General features: G+C 50.8%; 1 long non-coding RNA gene across 2 annotated transcripts; it reads right to left on the reverse strand.

Annotated features, from left to right (window-relative positions):
• Positions 1-2,315: 2,315 nt before the first annotated feature.
• On the reverse strand, positions 2,316-8,460 carry LOC119823994. 2 transcript variants are annotated; one of them, XR_005287007.2, is made up of 2 exons: positions 8,123-8,460; positions 2,316-4,125 (listed from the first exon to the last, which is right to left on the reverse strand). It is a non-coding gene; the product is annotated as an uncharacterized LOC119823994 (long non-coding RNA). The 2 variants fall into 2 exon arrangements; XR_005287006.2 differs by having other exon boundaries at positions 2,316-4,128.
• Positions 8,461-9,910: the final 1,450 nt, after the last annotated feature.

Below are 9,910 nucleotides of genomic sequence, written 5' to 3' on the forward strand. Positions count from 1 at the left end.
TCAACGGAATGTGTTCCAACTCTATGAAGCTCTGTCTGAGAAGGGAAACTAAGAATGCTGCAGGTATTTGCATAAGCAAATATTGCAAAGACACAGAGAAATCAAAGTGATATGTCCTGGTGGCAAGAGCAGGAGGACAGGGAGGGACTGGGAAGGGAAAATTCTCAGGGTTTATTAACCTTGAGATTGAACTGTGCAGATACAGTATCTAGTTTTAAAAACAGGTGAGACAAAATTTCAATTGTTTCCTTTCTTTCCCTGGCAGATGAGGCGTAGTTATACATTTTCTCACAGTCTGTGAGCTTCAGTATCGAGTAATGTCCAGAATAGGTATGGGCACCGTTTGCCAAGCAGACCATTGATTTAAGTGACGGGAAAAAGTGAGTTCTTTCTAGGCACGGCTTAGGAGTGCCATTTAACTTTTCTATTTATCCTCTGGTTTCCAGTCTGATAAGAAAAACAGATTTCTATTACTCAGTCCCCAGCTTGAAGTAAAGACGTAGCCTGCCCTCCCAACCTCAGTCTAAGGGGGACCCAGTCAGTCCTCTGGAGCCTCAGTCTGAGGGGACCCGGCCAGTCCTCTGGAGCCTCAGTCTGAGGGGTCCTGGCTGTTCCTTAGGGAGGCCCACTCTGTTCTCGCAGGGTAGTCAGTCCTAAACCCCACTCCCCTGGTCCAGGCGGCTTTCATGTGGGGATTTTTCTGGTATTCTGAAGCACCCACTTCTGCTCTGGTCCAGCCTCTCCCGTCCCAGCCCTGGAAACCTCTTCACTTCCCAGCCTGCTCGGTGTGCAAACACTTGAATGTTTCACTTGAGTGCCGTGGCAGGTCCCTGGAACCTGTGTGTATCCTTTACGGGCAGCCTCCTCCAGAACCAGAGAATGCATGCCTTGAGGCTTTAAGAAAACTCCTGTGTCCTTGCTCAGACTTCAGCCTCGGTGCGTGGGTGAGGAGCGGCCAGTGGCTCGGGGGTGCAGAACCCTGGGAGCTGCCCTGCCAGCCTGTGTAGCGGAGTGAACATGGGGCTGTGGATTGGACTCAGAAGGCTGTTTCACTTTGCCTCAGGCATGCTCTTCAGGGTGTCTGCCCTAAGACAGGCAGGACAGATGGGAAGCCTCCAGTCACTCCTACAGTTCCTGAGGTCATTGACCCAGGAAGGCAGGGCGTGTCTGGGTGGAGCGGGCCAGGGCACACACTGGATTGTTTCCTTCTGCCCAGAAGGCACTGCCCTCAGTAGCCTGGAGGGCACAGTCTTGGCTTTCTTAGTACCCCTGAGGAGAGGCAGATGTCCTCATGGCATGCCTGTAACTCATTCCTTTCCCTAGGGGTCAGGACCAGCCTTGCAGTCAACAGCATTACTCCTGTCCCCTCCCAACTGGAGGCACCCTGCTCTGAGGCTGAGGAGAAGGGAACAGCAAGAGGCATCCTGTGGAGGGTTTTCAAGAAGCTGCCTTGCTGAGGGCCAATATTTGTTCAGCTCTTGGGCTGGGGCGGTCTATCACTGCCCGTAGCTCCTCACATTCCGACCATCGCACCCCTATCTCAGGAACGCGTTCCCATCGACTTGGGGAACCACACCTGACCTTGGCAGTGGTCTGCTGTCCTCCCTCCTTCATGCCCAGGCTGGAAACTGGCCCTGGGAGGGAGAGGGTGAGAATGCCATAGCCAAGTCCCAGCCTCCTCTCCTACTGCCACCAAGGGGCAGTGGAGGTGGTGGAACCTTGGCAGAGTCCCATATGGGTTCCCACTGACATCAGAGCTTTAGTTCAGCAAACACTTCCTAGGTGCCCACCTCATTCCCAAGAAGATGGAAAAAGACAAGGGTGGGGCGTGTAGCTCAGGGGGTAGAGCACTTGCATGTGTGGCTCTAGGTTTCATTCCCAGGACTGAGTAAAACCTGCTGTGGTAATGTTTGCCAGGGGAGCTAGAGGCGGGTGGACCAGGGTGCTAGGGCATTCTCAGCTTTGTGATGAGTCCAAGGACAGCCTAGGATATTGTAATCCTCCTCAGACTCCAGAGTCAATGAAAAAGGTTTATATACATTGGCTATGGGTACAGCCAAGATCTGAAACATCTCTTATATGAAGTCCCAAAAGGAATGGTTTGTAGTTTATTTTTAAAATTGTGTATATGCATGGGGTGTGTGTGTGTGTGCGTGTTAGCATTAGTTCGCTCTACTTTTATGTGAGCTCCAGGGCATGAACTCGGCTTGTGCAGCCAGCACCTTTACCTGCTGAGCCCTCTTCTCAGTCCCTTGTTTGCAGTTTAACTACACGGGAAACAACATATCCAGTACATTTGAGACACAGGGCACATGTTCAATGATTTATTTATTTATTGAGATAGGTCTCACTATGTAGCTGACTGTTCTAGAACTTACTGTGTAGATCAGACTGGCCTTAGGCTCAGAGATCTATCTGCCTCTGCCTTCAGTGCTGGCACTGGAGGAGAGTGCCCCAGGCCTGTATCCTGTGGCTTCGCTTGCTGGAATCAAAGCACTCACAGTGTGCACACACGGCACAGACATGACCAGAACCGCCGCCTCTTTTTCCCTGTGCTTTTCTCAATTCAACATCTTGTGCATTAAGCCCCATCCTTGCCCTTTCCTCGTTGAACAGGACAATCTCATTCCTTCAGGTTAGCTTAGAAGTGGGGCTAGAGTATGAAGGCAGAGATTAATCCCAGTGAGGGGCCAGCCAGGCCTTCCCCTTGTCCCCGAGAGTGTCCAGAGCCCTTGACTTCACCTGTTACCTCACTTCTTGTTCAAAGGTGGAATACTTGGCAGAGCAAGCTCATTCCAGGACTCTTAAGCTCTTCCCATTCCTCCCCTGTTTTCTTGAGGGAAGGCGTGAAACTCTAAATTTCTATTTTTCATAGGAAAGAATGTGGTTTTTCTTCACAAAAGGTAATACCCTTTGCACACAGCTCTGTCTTGTCGCTTCGCTTTCTTGAAGCACTTTTTCTAATGGTACGAAAATACTGCGCTGGCCCTTTTTTACAGCTGCATAGTATTTCATCACATGGTTGATTCATCATCCATTATTTTATTCAACTCAGCTTCTGAGTTAGGTAACTTCCTGCTTCGGCTTTGCAAACAGCGCCGTGATAAGTTTCAGATATGCGTCATTTATTACATACAAAGTGTAGTTGCAGAATCCATTCTTGGACTTGGAATCTTGGACTAAAGGATCTTTGTGTTAGTGGCTTTGATACATACGGCCAAATTATCTTGCGCCAAGATTTTAGCAATTAAGCCTCTACCAGCAATGACTGAAAGTGATTATTCCTCTAAAGCACAGCCAAGGAAGTATGTTAGCATGCCTGTTATTTGTCTATTGTCTATTATTTCTACTTTGGAGATGCTTTTGTTTCCAGTTTGGTTGGGGTGTGGGGACTATAGCGTTGTGTCAGAGAAGGGTTCCCTAGGGCTAAGTGCTAGGAGCACAACTCAAACTTCTGGCCTCCTTAACGTGGCCCGTGGACAGCTGGCAGGAGAGAAATTCTGGCGTCCATGGGAGCCTTCCAAGTTTAGAGGTGAGAGAAAGACTGAGTTTTACTCTGCCTATAGACAATGACCTGAGGGCCAGTACTCCAGCTAAGGGGGCTCTGTGAGGGTGTCACCAGGACCCTGAGAGCTCACCCCTGGGAGATGGCCTCTGAGATCTAATGGACTCTAAACTTCAAAAACTAGGCCATTTGTCTTACTTTTCCTATTGCTGTGATAAAAATACCACAGGAAAAGTAGAGTTCAAGGCACAGTCTGTCACAGCAGGGCCGCCAGCAGAGCCCCCAGGGAGCTGGTCACGCTGCAGCCATAGTCCAGAGCAGAGAGCTGCGGAAGCATTTGCATGCTAGCGCCCAGCTAGATTTCTTCATACAGTTGTGGGTCCTCCCCACAGCTGAGATTAGTCCTGCCCAAGTCAACACAAGCTAGGCCCTGCTGGGCGTGCCCGGAGGTCTGTCTCTCAGGTGATTCTATGTGCTGGGAAGGTGAGGTACTGTCCGTCACACCGTTTCTTCTAGGCTGTTCCCTGAAGATCAGAAGACTCCCAAGAGGAAGGGACCCACGAAGAAGTCAAAGCGTATGCCCCTTTTGCACTCTCTGGAATTGTAGCATCTCAGAAAACCTGCTGAAGAAGAGACTGGTTTCCGTGCCATGTCCTTTGTTGCCCTCGCTCTCTTCCTAGAGGTTTAAGGAAAAGGAACCCTAAGGTGAAGCCACAAGACTCACCCTGTGGGCTAGCTTTGTGCAGGCTCAGGATTCTCTCACCCATCCTGCCTGGGTGTTTAAATGCTGGGCCTCCTCCCTAGGCTGCTGCACAGGTCTTGCAGTTCCCCTGAGGCATTGGAATAGGCAAGAATGTTTGAGTTGAGGACTCTGAACTTAGTGTCTGGTACAGCCTGAGACCCCAGAGAAACCAGGCTGAGATATGAGTTAGCATCCACGGGTCTGTGGGATGAGGACACAAGGAGAAAACCATGTCTCAGCTTGGAACACTAGACATTTGAGTGAGGGGACAGTGAGAAGGCCAGTGGGTATCTTAGGTTCCTATTGCTGTGACAAACATCACGTCCAAAAGCAGCCAGGGGAGGAGAGGGTTTATTTCAGCTTACAGATGTAGTCCATCCTGAAGGGAAGCTGGGGCTGAAACAGAAGCCATGGGACTGTTTACGGGCTTATTCACTGTGGTTTTCTCAGTCTACTTTCTTATACCATCCAAGACCACATACCCAGGGGTACTACTACCCATAGTGGGCTGGGCCCTCTCACATCAATCATTAACCAAAAAAAAATGGCCTACAGGTGTGTCTGAAGGCCAGTCTGAAGAAGATGATTGCTCAGTTGAGACTTCCTCTTCCCAAATACACATCTAAGTGTCAAGTTAGATGAATGAGCACACTGGGTAAAGATGCTTGCCACTGAACCTGCTGATCTTGATCTTGACCTGGGCTTGATCCCCAAGTCCCACAAGTTAGAAGAAAAGAACTGTTTTCTTCAAGCTCTCCGGCCTTCAACATGCACCATGGCACACAACTTCCCTCTCCAGGAGACAAGTAAAAATGTCAAAACAAAAACCTATCTTAGCTGAAGCCTTAGACAGGATCCCGGTCATCATGGAGAGAAGACTCATGAGGACCCCCAACCAGCACATGGCAAACTAGGAGTGGTGGCCGGTCTCCAGACCAAGCCCTCTGGACAGTCACTGGGGCGCCTCCAGCTGCCCTTCAGCCCCAAAACAAGCATAACCCACTCCCCTGTCCGCACTGGCTCCACTCAGGTTGCTGCTGCTCCTGCCATCAGAGCCCCCACTTGGCCAACTCAGGCAGGACCCCCAGAGCCTAGGGTGGGCAGAGGGGTACAGTCTTGGCATGTCCAGACTGGTCTTTTGCCTGCTTTTAATTGCGCTGAATGATCAGCTGAGCCTGGGAGAACCCCTGCCCCCTTCCTGGGTGGGGTGGGGAGGAGAGGAGGGAGCAGGTAGAGGCATGACTTTCCCAGAAATCAGCCTAAGCTCTTGGATGTCTTAGGAGAGATCTTAATGAGGATTCTCCAAAGGATGAGATCAGGGCTCCCTTCTCTGCAAATGTGTGGAATTTCTGAGAAGCCCCTCCCTCACAATGCAAAGCTGCCTGTCTGGCAGCCAGGAATCAGGACTCCCTGGAAAAGAGAGCTGGAGAAGGTGCATGGCAGGGCTGGGGTGAGAAGGGTCACTCAGTGGGATGTTCCTCTTCCAGCCTCCCCACTTCTCACCGGCTGTTCCATCTCCATTTCTGTCTGTCTGTCTGCATTCCCCGACCCCCCATTTACCCTGAATGACCTGACTCAGCCTACCTTCCCAATAGACTTCTGCTGGAAACTGGGCTTGGTACATGCCTACTATCCCAGTACTGCAGAGGTGAAGGCAGGAGGATCAGAAATGGAAAGTCATTCTCAGCTGCATAGTGAGTTCAAAGTTAGCCTGGGTTACCTAGCACCATCTTAAAAGAAAGAAAAAGCCTAAGTTCAGTAGACTGTTCCCTATTGGAACCACCCACCCCATGGTTCAGTAGGCCTCATCATTTAAAATCTACAGAACATCTAGTATGTGTCAGAGCTTGTGCTGGTTCCTCCTAAGATATGGATTTAATCATTCATTTATTTGGGTTGTGATTATCACACAAACACAGCAAGGGAGTGGGGAAGAAAGGTGGGCAGGAAGGAAGGCAATAAAATGTTTTATAGATCATAGACACTGAAGGCCACTGGTGGACCACCTTGAGGACAGCATGGAGCACTCATCCCAAACGTACCCACTTGGGGGTCAAGGAGCCAGAGAATTAGCCACCCAACCCCTGGACCTTCTGACCAGTATGGCACGCCTAGGGGTGGGTGGGTGTGCCCAGCTGAACATGCTGGTAGCTGGGGAATCCTGCTCAAGGGAGGTCATCACTGAATGACTGAGCAGGGGGAGAAGCCCCATTCCAGCACGATGCATATTCCAGAAAAGGAAGGACTCGTCTACACGACGAGTCTAGTGTGTGTCTAAAGGGGGGGCTTGGACCAGCTGGGGAGCACAGAAGAAGCCTTCAGGGAGTGTCCTGTTTTGAAGGATGACCACTCCATGGTGAGAGGAAAGCCTGGACAAAGTTGCTATGGGACAGGGGAGGGTCCTCCCCAGTCTGCCATCAGCTGACACAGCTCTGCCACCCTCTCTGCCCTGGTAGAGGGGTCAGCTCAAGTTCAAACGAATTTCAAAGATAGCAACTAATCTTGAGGCTAATGAGGGAGGGCTAACATGACGCTAACATGGGAAGATGTGCTCTTCCACCGAGTCTAGTTAAAGATGTGTCCCCTACACTCCTGAAGCCAGTCAGCGGTCTTCAGATTAGGGCAGACAAGACAGACAGGCTCGTCCATATCAGAACCTCACTTCCATTCATACCCGTCTCTCGTCCTTTGGGGCCAGGCGGTGGTAGTGTGCACCTTTAATCCCAGCACTCGGGAGGTAGAGGCAGGTGGATATACAGGTGGAGTTCCAGGACAGGCTCCAAAGCTACAGAGAAACCCTGTCTCATTCTCTTTTTCTTTCCATTTTTGTGTATGTGCAATGTGCACACATGTGTATAAGCATGTTTGCATGTGTATGGGCACATGTGGAGGCTGGAGGTTGATGTCAGGGGCTATCATTGCTCTCCCATCTTAGTTAATGAAGTGGGGTCTCTCAGTCAAAGCCGTAGCTCACTGACATGACTAGACTCCCTCGTTAGCTTGCTCTGGGGGTCCCCCGTCTTCTGCCTTCTGTCTTCTGCCTGTACTTACAGGACAAGCCTTGCCTACATGGAAGTCATGTGGGTTTCCAGAAATCCAAACTGCAGTTGGAGCGGGAAGTGCTTTAACCACCGAGCCATCTCCCCAGTCCCTGCTACATTTTAAAATAGAGCACATAAAATAACTCATGCTAGTCCACGTATAGATCAGTTAACAAGCATATAGTGGAGCATATATCGTGCCTTGCTATGCTGTCCATGCTGTCTTCAAGCTGGCATTTCTCCTACCTTAGCTTCCCAGATGCAGGTGCCACCATGGACTGGGAAGCTGACTGAAATGGCTGGTGGTTAGGGGAACACTCGGATGTGCCACCACCTCCATTCCTAGGACCTGTCCAATTTCCATTTCTGTTTCCTCAGACAGGGGGGCTCTTTCTCCAGCGGTACCCCTCTCCCTCTGTTTCACCCTTGCTTTGGGAGGTGGAGCTTGGAGAGGGTACAGTTTAGCTTCCCCCATCTCTGGTCTGCACACCCACCCTGGGCCAACGCAACCCAACAGAGGCAGCCTTGCTTAGGAACTACTCCTGCAGGTCAGGGTAGACGCCATCCCTTGCTTTCTCAGTCCCTTGTCCCTTGCTGCCGACTCAAGTGGACCTACTCTGGGCCCTTAAGTTCTGGGTTGGGGCCGGCAGGTCTAGCGTAAAGTCCTGTGTTCTGAGTTTTTGGCATTCTTGTTTTCTGACTCACAGCCTCTCCAGCCATACTGCAGCCCCTGCCACCCCTCCTGGCCTGCCCCTCCCTCCCCCGTCCCTCTCTCCCCCTCTCTCCCCCTCTCTCCCCCTCTCTCCCTCCCTCCCTCCCTCAGTCACTAATTACCTTAGTCATCTTTCCACCCAGGCTGTTGAGCTAATGGAGAAGGCAAACAGAAATCTCAGCAAATGTGGAAAATTCCTGCTGATGAGGTGAGAGGCTCCAGGTTTGGGGGTCCCTTCAACCTGGAACAACTTCTATTCTTAGCCAGGAGGAGGTGGGCAGCTTGCTGGTCATCACTTTGTCCTGTTTATCCACCAAACCCGGAGCTGGGCTTGACTTGGTACAGTGTGGAAACGAGGATGGTGGTGAGCCTGAGGGACAGCATAGGCAGGGCCCGTGAGTATCATTGTTCAGTTCAGGGATTTGTCCATGTGGACTCTCAGCTCTGAATGCCCAGCTGGCCCAGGCAGTTGAACGGGAGGGAGGGGCCTAGGCTACACGCTCCCTCACACCTGAGACAGGTTAATAATTACCCCTGGGGAGGATGAGGCCCCAGCAGCCATCACTAATGAGCCTGCTAAGTGACAGCTGGGTCCTTTCCCCTTCACCTGCTCAGGAAAACAAGGTCTGGCCAAGGAATGATTTAACCCTCTTTTGGACTGAATGTGCCCTGAGGACAGGGCTGTGTTCTTCCCTCTGGCTGAGGTCTCTGAGTCCCTGGGGCCTTCTGCAGGGCTGGCCTAAGACCTCCATTCTGGTCCTTGGAATGCCAGGCTACTCTGCTTGGTCTCAGGGGTGAGTGGCCTCAGAATGTGCCTCGGGAATGGAACGTTCTAGATCAGCACTGCAGGACCATTTCCCCCTTTTCTTTTTAACCCAATTTTAATTCATTTCAGGGGAAATAGCTACCCAGGCCTGTCACTACCATACTTCACACATAGGTCTATAGTTTCAGGATGAGGTCTTGAACAGGTGGTAAACAAATTTATGCAAAACAACCTAGTATATTGCCTCCCCATTAGTGAGTCAGAACCTCGTCCTGGAAGGAAGGGCCCAAGGTCCTTCTCCTTGGAGGATGGCTCCTGGAAAGTGTGTTTCCTCCAAATTTGCCAGTGTCTGAGGAGCCCAGGGAGCAGAGGACTATTCTTAGTGAGGCCCCCTAGACAGGGCCGCCCTCTCTCCACAAGACAGAACTATTGCCACCTGTGGATTTCCAAGCTTCCCATTGGCAGGTCTGGCCAGAGCCTTAATTAAGGAGGATGCGTGGCCGTGGAGGAGGTGGGAGCGGAGCCAGGGCTTCATTGCGTGGTCCACCTTTTGGGACTGTGAACTCCAGCGAGCCCCCATCTCCACCTTCTTACCCTCTTGGAGATCACATATTCCCTCCATTCAGTGATCAGCAAGACTGATGGCAGCTAGTGATTTCAGGCCGGTCTTTGAGGAAAGAGTATGATTCTTACTGGGTACTTTTTTTTAAACTTTCCCTGAGACTGCTAGTACTCAGTCTTGGAAATTCCTTCTTATAGCTAACATAAATTTGTTTACCACCTGTTCAAGACCTCATCCTGAAACTATAGACCTATGTGTGAAGTATGGTAGTGACAGGCCTGGGTAGCTATTTCCCCTGAAATGAATTAAAATTGGGTTAAAAAGAAAAGGGGGAAGTGGTCCTGCAGTGCTGATCTAGCTAACATAGTTTTGCTAACAGTTGAATAAGCCTGGCTCTAAAAGAGTAAGGCTTCTTTTTCCTCTTTTAACATGGCAGCATTTCTCAAGAGGCAAGGTTAGCTGTGTGATTTCCCAATTAAAAACAAGAAGCCAGCTAACCAGGGGGCAGGGCCTGATGGCACGCCCAGACGCCTTTAATCCCGGTACCTGGGAGGCAGAGGTGGGTAGATCAGGCACCCATGA

The sequence above is a fragment of the Arvicola amphibius genome, chromosome 9 (genome assembly GCF_903992535.2).
Source record: "Arvicola amphibius chromosome 9, mArvAmp1.2, whole genome shotgun sequence".
Taxonomy (NCBI): Eukaryota; Metazoa; Chordata; class Mammalia; order Rodentia; family Cricetidae; genus Arvicola; species Arvicola amphibius.